Source organism: Anticarsia gemmatalis, chromosome 14, assembly GCF_050436995.1.
Source record: "Anticarsia gemmatalis isolate Benzon Research Colony breed Stoneville strain chromosome 14, ilAntGemm2 primary, whole genome shotgun sequence".
NCBI classification, from domain to species: domain Eukaryota; kingdom Metazoa; phylum Arthropoda; class Insecta; order Lepidoptera; family Erebidae; genus Anticarsia; species Anticarsia gemmatalis.
In genome coordinates, this window is record NC_134758.1 from 1,833,607 (window position 1) to 1,860,393 (window position 26,787).

A 26,787-nucleotide genomic window follows, 5' to 3' on the forward strand; every position below is an offset into this window, starting at 1 on the left:
TAGTTTACTAGCTGACCCGCGCAACTTCGCTTGCGTCACATAAGAGAGAATGCGTCAAAATTTTCCCCGTTTTTGTAACATTTTTTACTCGTACTCTGCTCCTATTGATTGTAGCGTGATGATATATGGCCTATAGCCTTCCTCGATAAATGGGCTATCTAACACTGAAAGAATTTTTCAAATCGGTCCAGTAGTTCCTGAGATTAGCGCGTTCAAACAAACAAACAAACAAACAAACAAACTCTTCAGCTTTATAATATTAGTATAGATTATGTTAGACAGTTAGAAGAATACTGTAACTTAGTTGTGTAACCTTATTCTTGTCGTTAAACGCAAATAGTTTTGTGTCTTTGACAGCTTTTTAAAATATTTTTTGTTGTTGAATATGAATTTTATATAATAGAAAAACAGGCACAAATATACGCTAATATTCTGATTCTTAGGTTAGAAAACTGTTTGTTTTAAGCATGATTTTAAGGACTTACGTCTCCGATTGGTAAATAGTATACTAAAGAATGTTTGTCCGGGCGAAGTTGGGATCAGGTAGTTAACGTTGATAAAATCAGGCAAAGGCATAGATAAACATAAAATAACTCAATTAGTACATCTACCAGTAAGTGTTAAGATACAGTTACATTTATCTCGACATCTAACATTCCATTTGTATCTGATTGGTACAAAGCAATGATATAACGAACTTGTTATGATAATATAAGGTATTAAGGTCGAATTGATATCACTGGAGAAAGCCGGTTGGCGGTACTAATTGTGAAATGTAATGAGATGTCGCGAACATTGTGTTACTTCCTGTTCAAAGTATGAAAACTTTGAGAGAAATTCTTAATGAATAGTATGCTAAGTTTTGTAATCTTTTGATTGTTTTAATTTTTCCTTAAAAACGAAGAAGAAAGTCTGTTACTGCTTATTTCTTCTTATTTCGTTGAGCAAATACTGGTTCATGGTGTTCTAATCGTTTACCAAATGCTATCATAAGTTTACATAGAAATTTAAATAGTTTCTAATGATTCTTTCGTACGTATATAACTTTGCCCAACCCTACGAAAAATAGGCGCGAAATCCACGGCGGTACTTGATTTAATCATCTTAGTAGTAAAAAAGACTGATCGGAACTAATGCTTTTTTATAAATAGCTTAAATATATTTAAAGTAAAGCTTGACAAATAACCACACATTAAATTATATAAAAAGTATTAAGTTTACTTTGGCAGACACAGGCGTAAGATGACAAATTAACAAGTGTGAATTTCTGATGCTTAATTAAGACGTCTAGAAGCCACGAAAGTGTCAAATTTCTTTAAAATTTACAGCTATTAATAAAACAAAGTGTTAAAACTATAAATAATCTACTTTATTATAAAAAACAACGGCTAAACTCAAAGATGGATGACAAACAAGCTCACATCAACACTTCACTGTATATTCCTTCACGAAATTGATTTGAGCGCGTTTCGTCGGCGACAATGATTTACAATAGTTCCGCATGCTCAGGTTACTATCGGATGACATAAGTTTCTACACCATTTATGTCACGTGGGGACATTGTAACGGTGTCTGTTGCCGGGGGGTGTCGCCGGCCAGAAATATCTGGCTATTTAGTGACGACTGCGTTTACACCGATATGTAGTTTTAAACTAGCATTCTGTCGCTCGAATCTTGATCAATAATACAAAATTGTTTATTTCGTTAACAATATTTATTCAATAAGATTGTGATTGGAGCCTTCTTTTAAGCAAAAATAGCCTTTAGTAGAAGACTGAAAACTATTCAAGTATCTGTAACCATGTAATATCTAAAATTTGGCTGCTTTTTGTTTTCAAAATCAGAATAACACATTAAATGTTTAACATAGGGCAATTTCACGGTCGCCTTCGCTGGTAAAAGCTAATGTTGTGACTGATTTCCATTTTGATACAAATAACTTAAATCCAAGTACCGCAAAGCGTGGTAAAACCACTAATAAAACTAGGTTTCAAGCATTGAGAATTGAGTTTAAAAATGAAAGAAACTACCGACGTTAATTACTACTGCAATAAAAACATCTATTGAGAAACAACACGGCACAAGCGCAGGTTTGTTTACGCATTTTATGTAGCGTAAATCAAAACAAAGCTACTCAACATTGTAGCATTTCTTCGTAGTTAGTTGTAAACCATCGTAGTAAAACTAGTCATTACGAGTATACAGTTATCAACGTTTTCTTTATATTTTCTGTTAAATATTATTACGTTTTATGTCTAAACGGTATGTTAAATATTATTTACACATTGTTTAACTTTTGACCGATGTTAAAATGGTTCGGTGTAAGTGTGGTCCACGTTAGTCGTTTAGGCGCGCCGGTTCCTATGTACTTTTTGTCCCGGGGACAATTCTAAATCGGGCCGGGTCGTTGCCGGTCTAATTCCGTACTATCCACGCCGACTATACTATATACTATTGTGGACTTCCTATTGCGTAACACGACCATACAATTGATAGTGTTTAGCGAACGTTTGACACAGTGCACGATTCTACACTACGACACAATGCACTGTGTCAATGTTCATTGTGAAATTAATGTCTTGTTGGAAAGAGGTGCATTAGTCATCTTGATAGACAGAAGTGGCCGCTGATATAAGAGGATGTGGGTGTGTTTATCTGACATGTGATAGCTCTTTTTGTGGCACAGATTTTGAGATTAGATTCGGCGTGTAATTGTGACGATAAGGCGGCGGTAGTGTCGCTTCCCGTGGATCCGGCCGCGTGAATACAAATTAAATATAATGTAGGATGTAAAGGGGAATGTCCACCATTTGAATGTTCGTTTTGATTGGAGTGTGAATGGCCGAAGCGCGACGTTGTTTGTGTTGAACTTAATGCTTAAAACGCAATTACGAGAGAGTGGTGCACTTTATTGCATCCAAAATAATCTTGAGAGAAAGAAAAAGTTTCCAATAATTAAGATTGTAAAGCTACGTTATTTATTTGATAGTTAAGATTCCATTAAGTTGACTCCTTCGCTACAATAGAAATGTAGCCGCGTCTCAACCGTATCGAGACTAGAATAGTTCACAAGGAATGCCGGCGCGGCCATGTTGGTCGGCGCACGCGCCGCTGAGCGCCAACTAATTAATACATGCCCTTCCAACTCTTCATTAGCCGGTAGACGCGTTTTTGTTACCATTGCGCGAGCGCAATCTAGTTTTTCGCGCGCGATACACGCGCGGGAAATGGCCACTGCACTTAGGAATCATAAGATACATTACAGTTTCCGTATACAAAAACTTACTTTGGTATAATGTTGTAACATATACCATAAAGCTACATGTTTTTGTGGCCCGGAGCATCTATGTTTTTGTTATTTTTCAACGCACATTTTAAAGACATTGACTCCCTACTAGGATACCATAAATCCTCGAACACATTAAAATAATAAGTTAATATTCTATAAATCATCAAAATAAGCTATTAATTCGCGAAGTTGAGACTTCACTGTAATTAAGATTGTATAATCAATTTTAATTGCTCCGTGTGTTTTTACTACGTTTAAGATATAATCATTGAGCTTTTTCTCATACATTCAACTACTGCTTCAGATGGCTCCTAAGACTTCCATCAATATTAGGAGTTTGAGTTGGTGTTTTATGATTCCCTCCAGTGACGTTCGTATATTTAAACGTCAGTTTTTATACGGTTATCATATTATTTTTTTATTGTTTCCGGTTTTCGAGCAGTCGGTTTATCTTTACGTTCTATTTTATTATTGTCTTGTTCAAACTCTCAAAGTTTTTTGTACAAGTTGGCAGCTTTTGGGAAAACCTTTTGATATAACATTATCAGCTACATCATCGAGGAGTCAGAATTTGTGAGGCGAGGTTTATAGACCCGTGGCCTTTTAAACGAAGATTTTGTAAATTAATTGAAGTTTTTATTCATCTTTATTTGAACATCGACTTGTGGGCATTCATCGTGACTGGTTTATGTCTTTTAATACGCTGTGTAAATTTATTACAAGTCGAAGCAAAACGAAATAAAGTTCGCGAACTGTTTTTCATGGAAACAGAGTGCAAGAAGTAGATAGACGAATTCCAAACAGTAAATGTACAAAAAGCTTTACTGGCACTGCAACGAGACAAAAAGCATCGCAATGGATGTTTTGAATGTCAACGGTTGTTTCGGAAGCGAGTGCGCGGCGCGGCGGCGTCTACACTAGCAGTCCTCGGCGAACGCCGGCCGATATTACAATAAAACGATTCTGATTGATATGGGTTTTGTTGCAAAAACGCTGAACACGTGCAAAGTTTTGGCTATCACAGTGGCATTGACCTTTTCGATTGATTCGATAGATATCGGACGGACAATAAGAAAGAAATAAGAGCTCAAGTTGCCAGGGCTGCCGCAACACCACAGATTAAATAAGTTACGCGGCCAAGTATGTAATAAAAAGTTTTTGTGAAACTTTGAAGGGCGACGATATGGGTGTTTTGATCCGTTCGCCGTTTACTTATATGTTTATTATATCTGTTAGCAGAGCTTAAATATAAAAGTATTGTCCGAGTTCGTTTGTGAGATCGTTAATGAATAGGTTTATAGTGTCATAAGTTGCGTGCTTAACTATTTATTGACCGTTTGTGTTCGAGTGCTATTAGCTAAGTCTGAATGACGGTGATAGAAAGTATTTCGAGCACATAAAATCTTTTGGAATGTCACTAACTTTACTAACGTGTCTATTACTGTCTATATATAGTTCAACTATGTTTGTAAAGGGCGTATGTCAGTCTATAGAACAAATTAAATTCAGTCATTAATCATTTTTATTATTGCAAACACACGGTCGATCTCATTAACCGATTACTCGGAAATGACATCACACGTACAAGTACCACAAGCCATTAAATTAACAATTAATATCCCTTTGTTTCGCGACATATCTTTCGCATCGATCTGTAGGTGTTTAATAAATCATTGATCGACAGCCCTAGAGTATGAATGCGAAGTCGCGACGGGAGGTCGGTAAGGATGTCGCTCTGTTTGGCTCCTACATCCGGCTGCGTCTGTCCGACTGTCCGGACCCCCATTAACAAAGAGAACGTACTGTAAGATAATAATGACAGACCTCTTAGCAAATATTGTTTGAGGGCACCGCGCGCACACTGCCTCTGTGGCGGTCGGGAGTGTAAGGGCCAGGCCACACGGTGCGGCACCGCACCGCAACGCATTACTCCGCACCGCACTGGCGGCCACACGAGCAGTGCGGCGTCGCAATGTTCTTACGGCGCCGTTGCGGCACCGCAACAGGCTTAGCTTGGCTTGCCCAGTTAACGACAGTCTACAATAAACATTGGATCGAAAAAGACGTGTGTTGCTGCTATTATTACTCTTGCCTATACGCCGTATAAACCACTGAGCGGCGCGGCGGCTCCGCTGCGGCATCACACTGCTTGCACCCCTCCCCGCCTCGTCTGCCTCGCGCCGTTGTCCGGTGCGCCTGCGGTGCGGCGCCGGAGCGGTGCCGGACGTACCGTATGGCATACTATACATTTTTATATGTAGGAAACCGTTGCGGCACCGCACAGGCGCCGCGCCGGAGCCGTACCGCACCGTGTGGCCTGGCCCTAACCGAATACTAATCATAGGTCTCGGGTTCGATTCGCTGTTGGTCTTTTCTTATTTATTTATATTAAAACATTTTTAAGTGTTTATACCAAGCATTACATTTAGTATTGTCCAACAATTTTGCAGAGATTTATAGAGCCTGTTTGATACAGCATCTCTATTTGTTTGGAAATACACATAAAATAAATCGAGCAAGCCAGCACTCTCTACTAAGTTGTCGGACTATGCACTTCCTGCGGCTGTTTTGGTAAGACTATTTGAATTTTTGCAATGAGTGAATAGGGTTTATGCAATTGTTTTTGGAAGCTGTTTATGATGCCCTTATTTGTGGAGGGGGGAAATTCACGTGCGATGGTGCTAAGTATTTTTTTAGTGTTGGTACATTATGGTTATTAATTTTAAACATAGTCATATTTAGCTAAAATCTCGCCTATTTCCCACGGCGGTAGGCAGAGTCCAAAGTACTCCACTTGCTACTAAGGTAGAGTTATAAAAGTAAAGTAGATTTTTCTACTAAAGCATAACGTTTGGTGTTTACTTTTCTATTTTCTTAATAAATCCGGGCTCATAATGTGCAGCATTCTTAAGTTTCTTAACTAGGAATGTTTCTACGTGGGTGGTATAACACTTAAGTTAGTAAATTATTATAATTATGCATAATTTAAAAATAAAACACGGAGTTCCAGTTTGTCCTCAATTTCTTACACAATATACGTAAGAGATTATGATTATTTAATGATCAATTATATCTATTAACTCGTCTACAACATTATATTATACCTATATACTGTTAAACTATTCATGTCAAGGTCAAAATTGAACCGAAGATTATTGAAATTTGACAGAATATTGCTAAAATATGGATAGTTGTGAAACATTTCCAATTTATGATATCAATCGTATATTTCGATGTCATCACCAAAACTATCATTGGTTTGTTTACACTGCATAGTTCAACATAAAAAAAAACTCATAATATGTTATTTGAATTACCCTAAACGGCCCTATTTCCTTAACCCTAAGAAAACAGTAACTGTATTTTCTTGGAACAGTTTTGCTCATTTGAAGCCAAGTAATTGCTCTTTATGGGCTACCGGGAACCAGCCGCAGTTTAATGTACGACTGATAAAAAATGGCGCATACCAGCGAAAATGACGTCACAAACGCTGGACTCTAAACGCAATCATTTGCAAACCGTTCGTGATTCGCAGTAGTTCGCCTGTTAAACACGATTATCAGAGTAATGCACGTTTCCCGTTCATGTCGCCGACATAAAAGAGGTCGAAACATCCAGCCAGACTAACCATACATAGTTCTACTGGAGTTAGTCACAACTTCCGACATATCAAACACTTCACTATTACGTTAGGGAAGTTCGTTTCCGTCCTCACATATACTACATATAGGTTTTATCGTCCTCTGTATAAAGGTCAAAATTGAATACAAAAGCGCAATGTACTGCCGCCACAAAGTTGACAGTGTCGCTCGCAAAACAGGAATATACACAGTCCTTCAGCGCTAGAACGAACATTAGCATATCGGGCGTCGGCAAACGTAATTTTGTTGCCAGTACATTTGGCTTACCATAATGAGTGGTTTATGGCGTGAGCGACGTACGTGGGTAGACTGACACTGGCGGTCAAGGCCACATCGTCCGTCGTCCTGCCAAGGTCACATGTCTGACCGAAAGTCCGATACCCTGTTTGTCAAATTTTCTGGGAACAATTCTGCTCTGTTTAGATGGTTATCCTTGGAAGATGTGATTTGTGTGAAATATATATGAAATATATATGATATATGAAATATGGCGCAGCGACAGATTTATGGGTTTGTTATCTAGATCTTGAATGTGGTAGCTCCGGGAATCGAGGTGTTGTGAAACACAATACTGGGGCGAGGTAGAATGTGTAAGTGTACGTGAACAACATAGTAATGACTCTCATTATAATGTTTAATTTCTAATGATCGATGATGTCAGCCACCCAGGATGTTGAATCCCCTTTACACTTTATTCAAATGTAACCAAAGAATAATTAAATGATTTAATTAGTTTTAATGGGCCTATCCATAGTGCCGCAATGAATTACGTGTCATAGGCATCAATCAAGGCAGGAGTGTCTTTAACCGGCCGCTTATGCCTCAAAATTACATTATGTTTTAGGAAAACGGAGCTATCAGTGAATTCTAAAGTGGCTGTCAGTACACAATCATTTGTTTGGCAAAATAGGTCTGTTTGGCGAAAATCTAATTATGATTTTTAAAGACTGAGCCATTACCAAATGTCACTCTACAATTGGTCTGACATGACACAGTCATTTGTATGTCAACATAGCGATCAAATCAAAACCTACTAAAGTTCAAGATTCCATTTCACTATAAGCAAACAATAACACCCCCACGTCCAGTTTACACAGCTAACGACATTTCATTCAGCCCACGATTCGCAACAATGTAATACACATATTATTTCATAATCACACGTTGCACCGTACATTTACGTTCGAACTTATCATTGCTCCACCGTGTTATTAAGTGTATACTGTATTTTAGTATGGAGTGAATTTGTCGCTACAATGTCACTGATGTATATCAGAACATGATGGGACCATTATGTCTTTATTGCGCAACCTACACGCAGAAATGTGTGATAATATCTTTTTGTATGGGTTTTGCGATGTATTTGTTGGTTCAGTAGACTAGTAGACCACTACTTGGTTACGAAATCCAGATCGTAGGGTTAAGAAAGACTATTAAACCTCTCTATATTAGTCTCTTCTTTATATGCTTGTATGTCTATTAAGTTGAGCTATTAAGTTGTTTGTTATGACAAATGTTTGCCAACTGAAAGCGTCTTCTTTTGATGAGGTTTGTCAAGTTTAAACTCTCTACTACCGGATCTGTTTGTTGAAGCACCAAAATCCGGATGATACACGTAACAACAATCATATTAGCAAATACGTAAAAATCATGAGAAAGAAACGCGATAACCTCAAATTCTATTTAACAGTTCAATTCAGACCGGGTGAAAAGGGTTTATACAACGCGCCATGAATGCAAAGCCACTCAATTTAATAGATTCATTCAATTTCTCCCCGGAAAAGTAGCAGCTGATCACTTCATAGCCATTTTATCCGCAAATCGGCAGACGCCCTGAAACAAAATATCCTCTCAACTGTTATTACAGCATCAATTATTCTCTCAAGTAAACCTGAGTAGCTATTTATCTTAAAAATCGTTTGTTCATTACCCTAGAGCATTGTTGCGTATGAAATTGATGATCGCAATAACGTAACACAAAACACACCACTTTAATTCCGTCTAAAGGTATCCATCCATCAGTCTATTTTCACCGCGGCCTTGGTCATGAAAAATGTTAGCGGCTCCAGTGACGCGGATCAATACACAAGTATTATAAATACAGTTATTATGGCGGCGTATCGATCCCCAGGGGTTCAAGGTAGGACGTGCCCACAGTGCCCACCTCTCTTTGTACTTATTCTTCTTTCTGAATAATGATTGCTTTCATCGTATGAAATACACGCGGGATTGTGTCGCGCGGAAAATCCTCCAATTCCTCATTCCTCTCTCCGCTGATGAATTTGTCATAAACCTTTTTGTCCATTTTTATCCGAGTGCCCGTTTAAGATTGCTGTTTAGATATTGTTGAGTAATCTTGATGGACATTTGTTAAATGTTCTCTTCGGTAATATCCGGATGGACTTTGATTTTCAAGCCCGCGTTGAAATGCTTCGTTTTATTCTTGTGGTTTAGATTCCATTTGCCGGCGATTCGAGCTCTTAAAAGGGTTTGTTGTCTAGACCAGAGAGTTGCTGACAGACTGGAATTCTTACAAAGAACGTTAGAAAATAAAACTAAAAGAATTTTCCTTTTAAGTTGTTAAAGATTGGCTTCGTGAAGCTCTCGGTCTATGTTTTACACGCGTCTTTGATTAGAACAAAAATGTAGGACGTCCGTTAGCGTAAAAAATGTGATGTCAATACGATTTAAGTAACCACAATTCATGAGAACTTTGTTATTGGTATGATAATCAAAGCACACGATGGTGTGAAAGACCCAAGTTTCGACTACCCGGATGTGAACTTCATGATATGTAGAACTTAATGTAATAACATTTGAGTGATTCTGAGTTCGTTGTATCTTTACGATTTGTACACGTTCCTAGAAGGATGCACAAGGCAGCAAGCAATTGAGGAATCAGGAAATATTAGGGAGTCGAGGCCTTTGTCCAGCCGTGAGACTGTGATGAGTGATGAAAATGAGCTTATGTACTTGTTACATTAGTATTACGAAAAAACGTGAGCTTAATATCGTATTCCAAGTTAAGAGCCTAAACAGAAATCAGCTTATTGCGTATTTATACGCGACCAGATACAATAATTCTTTAAGTACACTCGACCTAGACGTGGGTTCATTGCCAGAAATAACACTGAGTACATGAGGTACCTACGAGGTCACATCGAACAAGTTCACCGACACTAAGATGATGTGTGACGAAGGATGACTTCCATCCGCAACACGATGTTACTTCATCGAAAATTATAACCAGAATTTGTGTTATTTTGAACTTGGGTCTTATTATTCTTGCTTTTCCCGCAACTTCGTCCACGTGGTAAAGTGTCTCATGGCAGAATTTCCAAACAAATATGCATTCCCTTTTCTAACACATTTCTACCCATATTGTCGCGATAAATGTAGCCTCTAACTATTCTTTATAAGATCTCTCTCTTTCTATCTCTGTAACAAAGTTCATTAAAATCGGTTCAGTCATTTAAGATCTGAAATCGTAACTGACAGACAGAGTTATATTCATAAGTAGGGATTATGTTTTACAGTATCTTAAATAATAATAAGTATGTACTTAATTAAAGTCGATTTGTAAATGTTTATATGATCTGCTTAATTTGATGTCAGATGGCCGCGTTAAAGTTGTCCTGAGAGATCTGTTTATGAATTATTTTCTGATAGTCGCAATTCCCTCTTAGTTTTCCATGTATCTAGGCTGAACTTTGTTATTAAAAACGCATCATACATAATGTAGCTGAAAAAATATTTTTTATATTAACATTAATTATACTTCGAAATCGCTCTTATTGAAAGTGTTTCACCAATTTCATATTGGAAAAACAACTGAAGTTATTCATACAAAAATTCGAAAGCCATAAAATGTCCCGAGTCTGTAGGAACAAGATTACGTAATGTCAAACGTCATTACTTGGTTCCGGTCGCAAATCCATCGTATTTTTACGAGTGAACTCATGAAAAACGATCGTTTCTTTGGAAAAGCGCTATTTTATCGGCTCGGATGCGTTGCCAAGTCTTCATCACGAGGGTTCAAGGTCGGCCATGTCACAGCACATTCAGCTGATGTAAATACTACTGTATACAATATAAATCGTGATGGATCACACGCTTACTGCGTACAAAACTTGTAACCGAAGTTTCTTGTGGTTGAAGGGTTTATCTTAGGAAATGTGTCCCGGATGTATGTATGTATAAATTTGTTAATAAGAATAGATTTGATGATCTAGTTTGATTTGGACTTTAAGGCAGGCTGACAGACTTTAACTGTATAAACGTTGTAGTTTCAAAACAGTCCGTTAAAGTTACCACTCTTGTTACAAGGTAACATAATTTATAACTAGTTAAGTAAGACATTGTTCTGAGTTATTAGTCTGATAGTTTGTAGAGAACTTTTCTTGTGATACCATCTTAGGATATGAGCTAGTAGGCGATGTCGACTCGTTTAATAGAGGCACTAAACGCCTACAATTTTACAAACCGCGTACATTGCATTTTTCGCTCCAAAGTCCAAGGCCTTCTAAAACAGTTTGACGACTCAACGGCAAGGCATAAACGCCAGTTTTAATACTTTAATCGCCTGGAAACTGGCCGTCATTTCATCTAATAATAATGCATTCCGTAGCGAACAGTGTACGGGGCGTTTCCTCTCGATTCTAGAAGTAGTTTACATGTTGAATGTTAATATTGTCGTCATGTCTGTTACTGGCACGTGGATAGGTTCAAGGGCACACTACCGGTCGTTAATCCCGCGTTCTTTTTGCGCGTAATAACTAGCTCCCCAGACACATAGATTGATGACTAAAGCATGTAAACATGACATATTGTATACATGTGACAAGTAGAACGCTTCTTGGCAGGGGATCGGTCCATCCCAGACTCTTGATGTGGACGAAATTTGTTTATTTTTTGTTGCTATGGGGAGTGTTAGTCACGTTTTACTAATTATTTTTATGATTTGCTTCGTATTAGCAGTAATCGGTTACTCATGAGGCTCGAGAAATAGGTAAGACCTAAGTTTGGACACCCCATCGAGGTAGTAAGATGTTTTAAAGAACTATATCAGTGAGTTGTAATAATCCAAGCAGAAATTATTCTTTTCGGTGTCTAAATACTGCTATGTTTTAAAACACAAGCCAGTATAATCAAACTCTAGCATCTAAAACATTTTTCAAACAGCCAAACACTTTATAAAGCACAATAAATCTTTATCCACTTCAAACTATTAAATTTAGTAGCTCGGCGACTATAACTGACATAAAAGAAATAAGCAATTTGTCCGTGTGTTTGTTCTATCGGATCCTTTCCACTACAATGTTTATTTACTAGCCATCCAGCGTGTATTCGGTCTACGGCTTCCGGAACAAATTGACCCTTGTAACCCGTTCTCGAGAACCCAAAAAGATAAATGTAAAGACGTGCTCTAATTTAAAAAGTACAGTAGCGCCTTATTATTTCTCTCTCACACTTTTTTTTATGAAATTCTCATGTTTTGTTTTAGCCCTCGGATTAGGGTCTAAAAGCCTTTGAGTGTATTTTTTGGGCATGTTCGAAACATTTCTAGTGTAGTTAGACTGTTTTAATAAATAGCTCGTGTCAGTTCATTTGTACCAGTAGATACTTCACTTTTTGTTGTTAGAGTGATGTGAGTAATCGTTTCCAAAATCAAGTCATTAATTCACTCAGGTCTTATGTAAACACTTGAATTTTTGAAGTTGCAATTGAATTATTGACATTTTGACAAAGGTGGATCTGTTTTATGACGATTGTATCGGTTATACTTATTTAATTTTTATTTTATTATTATTAAAGATCTCAGTAATCAATTTGTCAAGAATTTCAAAACGTATCGCTGATCTTAAGCGTCATTGCTTTCCGTTTAGACGATTAAAGCGTGATGTTACGATGCAAGTTACATATGTATCCGGAAGTTCGTTTACAACGATCGTTAGCATGACTAACTCTGCTTATACTCAAAACTAAACTGTATTACGTGGAAGTATAAAACATCTTAATTTATATTCAATGACGCGTCGTTTCTGCAGAATACATAAAATTCTAACACGTAGTAGGTAACATACGTTCGTGCATATTTGGTGACGATCGTATAAATGTGCTACTGGTTGGTATGAATCATCTTGCAGACTTAGTTTAGGGCTTAATACAACTGATTTGGGTTTATATGGAATTTTGGAGCTGGGAAATTCCCTGGGTCAATGATTAAGCATCACTGTGCGATCTTTTTATCAGATCGTTGTTTGTATAAAATAGCGTCAGTTTTATTAGTTTTCTTAATAATACTATGCTTTCTACATCTAAAGCGATAATAAGGACAGGTGTATGAATACACTTAGACGTTTAAAATGTTGTTTTTTTGTAATAAAGGGCGTCTCAAGTAAGAGAGCATATTGCAATACACGTTCATGTCGCCAAACTCAGGGCTAAGAGTATTTTAACAGATTTTCGAGGTCGAAACAGTACAAGGAGGCCCAAAGGCTAATTATAATTATATCCATGAATCCAACTCGTACTCCAACATCTTGAGTCAAAGTTTACCAGTTATAGATGTGAATATCTCGTAGTTCTTTAAGTTAGTTCACATGACACCGTGACCTTCAATTTTGGCGTTTCCATACCCTTACTCACTATTCACATTCCTATAAAACTGGTAGTCGTGACTTCCCACACAGCGAATCCAAATAACCAAACACACTAGTAGTATGTCTCTTTTGTCACAGTACCCTGCTGCGATGTCCATTGCGTCTCAAGGCCGTCTCAAGACCTACACAGTAATCAAAGCTTTATGGTGCCCCATACATGTATATCTAAATATAGCTAATGACTCGCGAGGCCTTTGGAGGGTTTTCTTTGAATATTCAATACTATTATGTAATGCTTGTATTTGGTTTATATTTAAATGATTTTAACATTATTTAGTGATATCATTTAATGAATCACTATCACCTTTGATGTATCTGGCCCCTTGGCATTGTAGTCGCTATACAACTAATGTTTGAGTTGTCAGGCTTTCGATTCCTGCTTGGAGCAATTATTTTTGGGTTCTAGAAATAAAATCATAGTCTTTTAATGTCTGTGTTTTGACTTTTAAGTTTTACTGCATGCGGGAAATTGTTGTGTCTCTTTTTAAATAAAAATATATCATATAGCTAATAAACTACAAACATATGTAGTAACTGATTAAGGTGGGGTAAAATAAGGTTAAACATGTGACAAAGATACATTTTCTGTCTTTAACGTATCTGAGAACGAAATCATATGATACAAAACATACCCAAAATAATCTGCTCCTAGACTACTGAAATGCTTTATGAATTAATATGTAATATGCAAATACGTTAGTTTTCTCAGAATAGTTAGTCATTGTATCTAGCCGGTTACATTAGGTTTTACGTAATGAGTCGATTGCGGTCTATTGGTAGCTCGAGTTCTTCTGAGAATCATTAGTAGATAAACTCAGTAAGTCAGTGCGCTTGACCTAGGTTTAAAGTCTAGAATTTATATGCTCATGAGTTAGATGCAAATAATTAAATAATTATATATTTAACCCATTTATGTCCCACTGCTGGGCAAGGGTCTCCTCCAGTAATGAGAGAGGCGTTAGGCCTTGAGTCCACCACGCTGGCCAATTGCGGGTTGAGAAATAAAGTACATTAATTTGTAATAGGGTTTGGTACATTTTTCATTTAGGTAACTAATTGCAAATGTACGCATTGAAAGGTGTCTTGTTTGAGCCTAAATCTTTAAGAATTGATTGTGATTGTGCCATTGGGATTTTCATGAATGAATTAATGTATTTTGTCAATGAAAGAGAAGAGGCGGGTTTTAGTCACTTTTAAGTCGCTAATTTATTTTATTATCTCTGAAAATTTTTGCTCATCTTACATGATTTTGGTGGGCACGGTACATTTGATGCGTAATTTTATTTAGAAGCACTGCGTACAAAAGTTAGTCGGTAATAAATTAATGGTTTCCTCTGCGTGTGGGCCGGACATTCTCGTGTCATGGCGGTTTTTGGCGAACATGACTACGTGATATTATGATGTAGAGGAACTCTTTGATCTTCGGTGTCGTATCAATGGTGACTGGTTTCCTTGATGAACGGAATGGTTACTGTGTGATCGTCATCGCGATTGTGTGATTAATTGGCCAGTGAGACATGGTGTATGATGTTTAAAGATATTGGAAGGATTTGAGTCAAAAATGTCGGTTGCTAACTGCTTACTGTGATTAGTCATAATTTTTCTATTTCTGTAAAGTTTTCAGCTCCAAAAAGTTCTTAAATATCATCAACCATCGCAAGTTAACTCAAACTGTAGTTGTATGTTAGTTTAATTTTCACTTAGGAATGTATAAAGAAGACTTCAAAAATAGTACCGTACCGTATAATCATTTATGATTAAATACCAATTGGTAAACACGATACTTCATACATCAAGCAATTAAGAACATAATAATTCGTGACAGAGAGCCGCCTTCTAATTCAATTTGGGGTCGTCGGCACAGTTTTCGGTAAAGCGATTTGAACCCGTGACCCGTACTTCCGCGGCCGTCGTTGTATGTTAGTACTTCTTGGTTTCCGACCTATGAACCCTTCGCCAGCCGATACAAATACAACGGATGTCAGATTCTAAGAGTTCTTCGAAAGGATGTAGGTACAATATATTTATGATTCACGTGCGAACAAACGGTCTGCATTCATGAATGATGATGTGATCTCATGATATTTGTACATACTTTTTGTCAGTAGTCGTAAAATTCAAATTTGCGAGCCGTTTAGCCGAACATATATATTATGTGGAAATATGTCATAAATAAGGCATGTGTATTATCTCCAACGTGAATTCAAAGTCAAATGTTTAGATGCATCAGACTTGCAAATAAATATTTTTGTACACGAACACAAAATCAGATAATCTAATCATAGTAAAAAGTCTTTCAACACATGCAAATGACCAAAACATCAGTTTCAAAAATTGTCTGTCTAGTAATTTATTTCAAAAGCTGAAAACAGATTTTAAATCGTGAAGAAAATTCTATTATAAGTCTATTGTTGAACAGAACATTCCCAAATAGTCCTAAAAACTCCGAACAATGATTGACGCTTTTTGGGGTTTTCATCTTATACACGTCTGACCAGGAAAATACCGTTTAACATTATACCATGCCTTTTCCTTATTAAAGCTAAAAAAATGGCTGTTAGTGCCGTCACTTTATTCCGTGGATCGTGTAGGCGTCAGGTATCTTCGCACGGTGCCTTAGGTACCTCTGCGTCATGCTCCGACCATGAAGGTCATGGTTTCTTGTCATGGGTGCCATTCATTGTCCCCTGTCCGCGATGTTTATTTTTTGTTGGTACTTTTATACGAATTTATACAAGTGATGAACTGCGAATGTTTTGCTTTAAAACGAATATTTAAAAACGGCACGCCGGTCTTATTCGTAATCGACTAAAATGAGAAATGCTAAGAGCGTCAAGTTTATTCTAGGCTACAAAGAATTCCGTCGAAGCAATCGAGAAATCTAATAGAAAGTCTTTAACACTTAAATCGATTCCTCGATATTCATCTACATACATTTGCACCTCGACACCTAGTACATTTCCTATAGGTCAAAAGAGCAATCAATTTCTTTCAAACAAATTAACTTTGCATACTGTTAACAAGCATGACCTCACTTCCGTTTCAGATATAACCTGCTACAAAGATCAATCTCACTGTAATTGCGAACTCGATATACATTATACAGAACAGTTACGATATTATTTTTTCTAATCACGACTAGGATCAAGTAGTTCGGTAATTATGCCGTTTACCTAGTTATGCTGTCGACCTAAGTAAGTGGTTTAGACGGGCTGTTGCTATGTAACGGTTGCCTAGTTTCGTTAGTGCAATCACGTGGTAAATGGCATGTGGAATTTAGGAACTCTGGCAAGTCCTGGCTATGAAATTGAAGTAGTTTAAGCGTTTAATGTAGTTTGGATGTGTTTAAACGCCAATACACTGTGTTGTTTATAATATTACAAACATCGGTTAGATTTTTGGCTTCAAATGTTTATACGACGTAATCGTTTACAAGAATATCGCAGTTGATGTAATAAAGTTTGCAGTGCAATGCACTCTGCGAAAAATAGATTTACACTACGAAAATAATCTTGTCGTCAGCTCAGTCTAGTATTACGCAGTTACCAAAAAAACTGTAGTTGAATAGTGTATTACGCGCATTGCGCAAGTGAAACTAAAATATAACCGGACTGCAATGCAGTGTAAACAAATACAGTTACATCGTACAAAAACAATCAGGATTTTTTCCGTTACATTGAAATTTGGTTTAGTTTTTTGTTATCTAATGTTTATTTTATAAACAAATCAAAATTTGAATCTAGAAACTTATATTAAATACATTTGGATGAATTTGGTTACATTTGGCGTATCACAAGGTCGTAGTTTATCGTTTGGCTGTATTTCACAATGATTTTTTCGATTCTGTCATCTAAAAAACCTTAGGTATAAGTTTTTAAGCCCTATGTATTATCAATAATTTGCTTATGTTATCCTGTATGATTAGTTTTCCGTGAAACGATATTAATATATGCAGTCGTTTGGCACCATGTGTTGACTCATGGGCCATTCATTCAACCTGCGCCGGCGCATGTGACTCAATGAAACACTTGTTTGGCTTATAATTGATACTAATAATTGTGTTATTTTTAAACGTGATAAGATCTTGTGACACAGTTTGTTATACATTCATTTGACTTAAGACTTGGCGCTATGATTTCTTTGAATTGAAATTAATTGAACATTTGAATTTAATGTTTTTTATGTAAGAATTCTTATGGTAAGTAGATAACGATATGAGTCAGTGGTAGTTATCAGAAGTGTAGTGATAATCTTTAACAGTTTATTAGTCATGTGGAATTTGCACTTATGGGTAATGCGATTAACGTTTTAGCGTCTTTGGTGCAGTCGGTGTCAGCTTGTGTATGCGTGATTGCTTACTCATAAGTAGAAAAAAGTATGGTAAACACATTGCCTCGGTTGTTTAGTCCGTCATAATTTGCTATATGTTAGAGAAGTAACGAGAATTCTTATTATACACAATCAATGAAAATTGTCACAAATCCCAGTCAAATACTTCTACGACTATTTGATCATAAGTCCGCTTTCAATAACCGATTCAGACTGGATACGATTTTGTTCAACAAATTAGCATTTATCGACGCAGTATATTTGTATGTGAAATAATATATTTCATTAGAAACTATGTTTTTGTGCTATGTATTCGGTTACCGTGTATAGACACGATAATAAATATACTACATGAATGCTGTGCGGAGCGTTGATCTTTGATTTTTTGTAATTTTTTTGGCACTAGCCCAGTTTATCGACATCGCTCGACTATAAAAGGATCGTGTGATGTCTGGCAATCATTTTTATATTATATACCTGTTAATTGCTCGTACATAATATCGGTTTTATATCTACAAAGCGTGAGAACGTTCGATGATGGCATTTCATTATTTTACGAGTATATTTTATGGGCGTTGCAACGATTTAGCTTCGAGTTTCATTAGTAGTAACGTTTCTATGATTATAGTGATCGGTAGTGAGCTCGCTTATAATTGTACCTTGTCCGAGAACTTTACCATCGTGTCGTGGTTTTTTATTTTATTTTACAAGTTATATATTAATTAAATTCGACCGTGTTTGTTTTACTTGTCGTATAATAATTTAGAGTCATTAACATTTATAATTTTTATTTTATTATCATTGTGTTGCTATATTTTGATAAATAAATTGACAAACAAAAACAACAATATTAGGAAGAAATCTTCTTTGTTTTACCTATATAAAAATAAGTTATAATAACTATCGTTTTTCATTCATTCTTTCACCTTATACCTACAACAATATCAAAACATACACTCACAAAAATATTAGGAAGCTAACAATGGTAGTTAATTTAGAGGCGTCCGTACGTGCGGCGGCGTCAGCACAATCGCAGCTAGTTATATCGTTACGCTACGATAACATGCCGGTGAACTGTGCACGACTCACAAAAACCTCATACGAGTAACCTGGCAGACATTAATCAGAATACACGTGCAAATTAGCACCAAAAATGTACTAGTTTTTGGTAAATGCTACGAAGAAGGACTCCCTTGTCGTCACCTCCGTCACCCTTACTCCTTGCCTGCGTCTCTTGTAACTATATTCAGTTTGTTATGCAACGACTTGTTGCTATATTCTGACACACAAAGTTAATTGGCACGTATAATCTTAAGTTAACTGTGTTTTTTATATATATCCGATTTTTTTAACTTAACCCATTTATTTACCATCGGTCTCCTCCCAGAATACGTATCAAATTCATATAATTTACTCTTAATAGTAATTTAATGTATTAATTAATATTAATAAACTTCTCAACATGTGTACAGTATAGTTTAACGAACATTTTAACATAAATTCTCCGTTCAGTAGATTGGCTTGCCAGTTCTTAAAGTTCATTCAACACTTGGGTTCGGCCATTATCGCTGTTATATGTATATTTATAGTATTATAAAATATATTGAAATTAAAAATAATGACACCAATAAAATGTTATGGGTGCTCTAAAAAGCGCGCGCTCTATTATCGCTTAATGCTGATGTCGTTTTAAAATCGTGTTTATTTTGCTTACAGATGATGTCCACAACAGCCCGATGATATCTCGTAAGTTATTCTCCATTATACGTTTTATTTCATCGTAAAATGTTACAAAGTACCCTCCCGTATTGGCGTAGACTTTAGCTTCAATGATAAACTTAGTTTTCGATCATAATACACTCTACAAGTCGTCAAAGTAAATATAATAACAATATAAGTGAAACTCTTTGTTGTTTAGTTTTTATATGTTTGAACAAGTATTTTTTGTTCAGCAACAAACAGAATATTATTTGAGATATAACAATGTTTGTCTGTACATCCATTCATTGTATAGTATCAATCGTAAAAAACTAAATTGTATAACAAAATGAAATACTCAAAAGGTAAGTCATTCTCGTTTACCAAATTTCTTTTGTCCATCGCGTTAAAACTTATACAGTGTGAAGCGTCTAAAACGCTCTCTCATCGTCTATACCAAACGCTATTGATTACTTTTTTATCCAAATATCCGAACGTAAAATACTATAACTGGTGCATTGACGTATTTTTCCTGTTTGCAACAATATTTCTTTTTCCTAGAATCTCGCTTTTTGTTTGGTTATGTTGGTTTATTTTCGCGTTGAACGTTTTACCGTCAACGCGTTGTTAATGTTGGCAATTAAATAACGGTTGTTGATACACTGGTGGGTGTGCTTGACGCGTCTGCGGTTTTGTACATCGACGGCTTTTGCACTGCGTGGGGATATATCTGTCTGACTAGGGAGGCGACCGGCTGTGCATTGCGATGTAATGAAATATTTGAACGCACGGCTCGCCAGAAATCAATGTTTGGTAATATGATGTCATGTTATACGTCTAGTATTTTGAACTTTGTGATTGTGCTTTGCATATTACCCGTCGAACATTTAGAACTGTAGTGTTTTGGAAACGTAGTAGAAATACGTCATTAATTTCCTCTGACCACATCAAATAGAAGTTTACACTTAATTAGAGTCACTATCCTTTTCTTACGCTTAGATAGAAAACGATAGATCCATTCATCTACAATCAAACTTCTTCATACATTCACATCCAAAACATATAACATCCGTGACTTAACTTTTTTTAAAGACTTTTATTAGACAAGATTTTAAGAATGTACAAATTGTACAATCTATTTAGAAAGGATGTCAAGTTGCCGTAAAGAGCTTTTGAAACCTAATTTTCTAGAACATATTGTTGATTTGTAATAACATGTTCTAAAATATACTGCTTCCGGATACATGATGCTGTCCGAACTTGTTCTGCATTCTCTGAAATTGAAATGAAAGTGATTGGACTAGTTTTTTAGACCTATTTAATATAATTAGTGCTCTTTGTGTTATTAAGTCTGGTTTTCTTCAAGTTCTTTGTATGTTAGTACCGTTTTAACACGTTTATTTCGTGTAAAGAATAGATTTCAAATTACATATCAGTCATGGTTTAAAATCCTAACTGAAAATGTAGCAAGAATATGTTAACACTGTTTTCTTTCATTAGAATGAATCCACATTAATTGCAAATTAGCGGACTGGCCCGATTTCGTCCGGGTATACTTAGTGCAAGTTTATCCCGGTGATTCCATTCCTTTGGAATTTTTCACTCCATCGATCCCATACGAACGTGGTCCCGATAGTTGCAAACTAGTAAAGAAGAATTATCTAATTTTATTTAGTTGATCATAAGTTTTAGATAGTATGTAGATATTTTGTACAAATATGTCTCACTGTTTGCAGCTTGTGACTGTACGTGTTCCCACATCTTTCTATACACTCTCCGATACATACATTTAATGCTCCGATACATAGGGAGTGCGTAAGTAATCAAATTTGTAATAATATAATAAAATCGAAATAACCAAAATACGGCGAGGGTTCGTTCAGGGGGTTTGTTATTTAGTTATATACATAATATATTTCTGCTTGTATAGACCTTAGTGTTTTAGAACATTTTTGGTTCTATAAAGATTGCCATATAAGGCTGTTGGATCCGCAATATAACAATTTAGGTCTTTATACAGACCACACGAGGTCTAACTCCTACGAACTTTAGGAAACAAGTTTTGTACTACCTTAAGGTGCTTGTAGATTCAATACATCAGGTATTGTAAAGCTTTTGTCTGTACATAGGACAAGTGCACAACATCTTCCTTTACGTAAGTCCTGATCGGAAGTGTACGAAAAGTGATACTTAATTAGAAATTCCATTGTATGGATGTGGATGAGGTGAGGGTTCTTTGGTCTTTTCCTCCCTCTGTGGGAAAATATTATGTATGTATGTAGTAATTTTATAGACTGGACCGATATGTAGTCGTCAAAAACAATAGCAGGTCGAGCCTAATAGATCAGAGCTTAGAGACTTCAAACCGAGAGCCAATTCTTGCCTAGCAGTAGTATTAAAGCTTGCAGCATCTTATTTTTGCACAACCAGTTTATTCAATACATGAATGGATATGCAATAAATTGTCAGCTAATCTGCAACCACCTTTAAATAAAATAGGCTAAATCAAATACTGTAATTTATTGACGTATCCATTGTTGAACAATTTATTTTTATAAATGGCGTCTTTTTGAACCACCTCATGCCATTGTTATTTGTACCTGTGGGTGTAAAGGGTTACATTTAACACTTTTATTGCTTGTTTTTATCTCAATTGAAGTGAATAAACGCTAATATGTGTGGGTTTGTATTGATCCGTTCAGGGCGCAATCGTAGGTTTATTGCTGTTCCAATTATATGAGAATAGTCTTTGTGACCGATTAACAGTAAATGTGTAAACGAAAATAACACATATTTTATGTGTGGAAACCGGGCTACTGGTTTTAATTTAAAAAAAGGTCCGGCAGAATTGTATCAGAAAAGAGGATGGCTAAGTTACTGTAGTGACTAAAATTGGTCATTATTTTTGCTCACAAAGTGGGAAGTCACTTTCGCAATAAAATGTAGTAAGTAACAGGCAAAAATAACTCACTTAACTTAATGTCTTTGTTTTATTGAGTTAATATTTTTTGTTTACTTACGTCATTCCAACAAAATTTTGTGTCTATTTTCCTCAAAGGTGGACACTTAAAATAATTGAGATTACATATGAGAGTGATAACCCTGTATTTCTATTACTTCCTCTAGAAACTCCACTTCTAAAAACGTTTACACTAAGGGAAAGCCAAACTGATTGGTCCAATTATATTCAAAGTGTATCCAGTCACGCACATGGGCGACACACGGGTTAAGTTACGGCCGAATTCTATCTTCAAAAATCCCTTCTCATGATTGGTTTATCGGTATGGAGTTGGTCTCGATAACCCTGCCGCTGCCGCGCTACTTCCGAGAAGGGCGACCCCCGATAACAGACGATAACAATGTAAATAGATAGCAGCATTTGGTGAATGAAACACAGCAAAGAGGATGTCACTTCATAAATATGTATTTTTGTATCGGTTTCCAACTTTTTTCGGCGATCGTTTTTGTACGAATTCGATAGATTGCTGTGTTTTGCTTGTAAATAAATTGTTTCGTGGTTTATAAGATCTATTGTTTTTATAAATAAGTTGCCCATTGTGCCGACTGTGAGTAATAAGCCTCTTTCACGCCCCTAGTGTTATTGTCTTTGACAGAAAGCTGTCGGACTAGGAGACATCATATTAAAAAGCTGAACTAGTTTGTCTATCGCTGTCGTTTCTTCTGTATCTTACCTCATACATAATAAACTGTTTCATAAGTCAGTATTAAACGTATCTCGTAATCTCCACACTAACGAAAGCATCCAAATGTCTCATCACACGCAACCCATCTGTTGTTTTAATTTCCTTATAAAGAACACTTTGGCCCAATATTAACCAGCAAATGGGTTTATCATTGCTCACAACCACCGCCCATTTAAACCTAATCAACCGTAATTATAACCACGCAACACAATAATTTGTTAGAACAAAACAAGTAACACTTTCTTAAAAAAATCTTGAAAAAAATCTATCACCACCGGTTATCATTATGGAATAAAAAACTGGAGTGGTGTGATGAGTGTGATGACTTTTTAATTTATTTGGGATACGTTGATGTAATGATGGTAGTATTGAAAAAAGCGGATGACGATGTTTTCTACCCGGTGCATCCGTAACGAAAGAGGACCGGCGAAACAGGGTTAAAAAATACGAGGAATTGTCTCTGAGTAGACTCGCTACTCTATGGTTTGAATAATGATTCTGGTTTTACTATTTGATGTTGTTATAATTTGAATTTATGTATGTTTGTTGTTTTAAAAGAAAGTTTTGTGAGGCCCTAGGCGGCATTTAATTCTGATGCAGGTGACATTTCAAAATATTGATGGCAAAATAAATGAAGACATTTATTCAGTAATGCATGCGTTCTATTAAATAATGCAGAGGCTATTAGGGTTAATTAAGGTTTCTTATTAATATTCTATGTACGTGGTATAAAATTTATTGGTAAAATATGTATTACTTAAATTGCAAAGCGGCTTCTTTAGCCCGACACCTTAGTATAGACTATAGAGCCTTAGCGTGTACGATCCAACTAAATTATTAATACTAATTCTGTGGATTTCATAAAAAAGTAGCTGTATCAATCAGGCCAAAGCCAGGTGCATAAGCCTATGTGCCATTGATGTTCAAAAATTCTGTATTTTCTATGTTCTGCCAGTCAAGAACCTTGCTTGAAAGGCTCTCTACTCAATGGTTGCACTATAAAACCGCTGATGATCAATAAGATAAGATAGAAAATAATTCAAGACTCATTTCTCCTTGTATATCATATTTATATTATGTCAACTAGAATAAATAACTTTTACTTGATCTGCAAGGCAGGTGACTGTGATCACGCGTTTGTTACGTGATCCAGACAGATTTAGAACTTTTGTAATCAATCAACTTACGTTTTATAACTTAACTAACCCACTATAAAACATGTATATGTTGTATGACTCTATGACATGACATTTTTTTAAACACTAGTATTCAGCTGCATCCGGTGAGATTGGAAGCCAACTCCAACATAGTTTGGAAGAAAGGCTAGGCTGATGTAGTATTTGGGCGTCCATTCTAATTTACGTACTTTTCTTTCAAACATGGTCGAAGAAAATAATACTCACGCGTTTCTAGCTACGCCATAGACGAAAATAGTAAAGTAACAATTATGTTGTACATTTACGAAATTGATCCGAAAAACGAGCTTAGAGGCCAATTTCACAGTTTGGGGATTAGTGACAGATAACCTATCCGATAGGTAAAGAAACAGCGAATATGTGACGATAAAATACGGTCAAAATATCTCCTCATAAGCTGTTCTATATTTCTTCAGAAGTGTTGAAACTGGGGCTAAGTCTACAATTTCTAAACATAACCCTACCTTCAAATAGAACCTAACTAGTTTAAGGGTGAGTCATCTACATAAAGCGTTAGTGAAACCACTCTTAGGTAACACAGGTAACCTAGACTAGTATTGCAACCTTTACAATGTTGCAGACATACGGACCGCAATATCGGGAACGAGTGGACGAACAACTGAGCGACTGAACGGACCGGTTCACTATTCAACTGTTAATGGATAAAAAGACTATTGCAATTGGGAGTTGTTGCTAAGGGCTCGTACTTTAAATAGACGGTTGACTTGGTCAAGGTTTCATAGAATTCTTAACTCGTTTTATGAAGGAAAGCTTGATGCAGTTGGTTTTGTCTTTTTTGTTGTGGATGGAAGGAGTTACGTTTTGTATGAGATGTAGACTAATTTCGTGTGTTACACGGTTACGTCGTAAGTTATAGGACCGAATAATAGTAATCGTTTGATTTATTATGTTGGGTTAGTTAGTTACTACTGCATATCAAAAAGTAGAGCTTACGTGAAAACGAACAACTCAAAAATTCTATTCTCAATCGCAAAGTAGTTTTGGTCTAAATAATAATTTCACTCCCTACGAGCCTAAACGATACCGTTTCGATCTTAGAGATTATTATTTAACCAAAACTTTATTTCATATAAAAATATTTCAGATAAGAGGTTTTGAATAGAAAATATTCCACAAAATAGCAAAACTCTTGTCGTGTATCAAACGGGATCGAAAGAGCGACATCGTCGAATTGTAGGTGTAAATCTCTGACTATCCCAGGGGAGGATTACAGCCGTGAAGAATACAAATGTTTTGACTGAGAGCCCGTAGCGGAAAATACACCGTAAAATGTGTTTAAAATTTCTTATATTTATTTTATATAGGGGAGTTTAGTTGCTATAGATATTTGTAGGCTTCCTGCACTGTTCTCTGTTTTTAGAAAATATTATTTATGGTAAATTCTTCTCTTTTCGTTTACTCTTTTCTACAGAACCAAAATCGTTCTCTCAGACTACTCATAATGTGGTTAGTTCAATTTAAAAAAATAAAAAAGGAAACAGGCATTTATGTTATTATTTTTAATCTGGCCTATAAGTACTTGAAAAGCTGTCACAATTATATTATTTTACCAACTAAACACCCGAAATTTCGTGGAATAAGGCTAGCGAGGCATTAGTCGACAGTATGACTCACCGAGCCAGTCTAAATTCAACATTATTCAGACAGTGACGTCACAATGGGAAATGCCTAACTGAAGCCTCCTACGCAATGTTTGCTGAAACACTTATGACTGTCATCGTGATACTCTTATATGTACGTAGATTTGTAGGAAGTATTCGGTTACTTGTATCTGTTACCAGGCTGAAGGAATAGAGCCGGAATTGTACTACTTTGATACACTCAACAGACTAAGAGATAATTTTGGGATAGTTAATAATTCGAGAAAAGTATTGCAGGTTTGTTTTTCATTCACGTCAAAACGCCAGTCCCTTTTTGGATTTAACAATGGTGGTGATTGATATTCCTGCGAAAATACGTAGAGTTAGTATTGTATGTGTTTTAATATAACAACGGATGTTTCTAGACTAGTGATGTTATAAAATTAATGATACCCAACTCGTAAAGGCTGCCGCAAACCTAATCGATGCACGTATGCACAAATAATCTATAGTGCAAGCATACAACCATCTTGTATCGTATATTTTTATTAATCACCATAAAACCGCAAGCTATTTTCAGCGAAGATTACGCTTGTTTGCGGCCTGACATTTACTTTTAGAATTCATTTTTTCCAATTATAGTTAATACTTTAAGGGATATGGTGAC

At 36.1% G+C, this 26,787-nt stretch overlaps 1 long non-coding RNA gene across 1 annotated transcript in view; it reads left to right on the forward strand.

Annotated features, from left to right (window-relative positions):
- The window catches only part of LOC142978497 (uncharacterized), a 70,168-nt gene that overhangs the window by 15,673 nt on the left and 27,708 nt on the right, over positions 1-26,787 (forward strand). Inside the window, exon 2 of the long non-coding RNA XR_012959761.1 lies at positions 19,638-19,667. This is a non-coding gene — a long non-coding RNA (uncharacterized LOC142978497). The remainder of the gene's footprint in view (positions 1-19,637; positions 19,668-26,787) is intronic.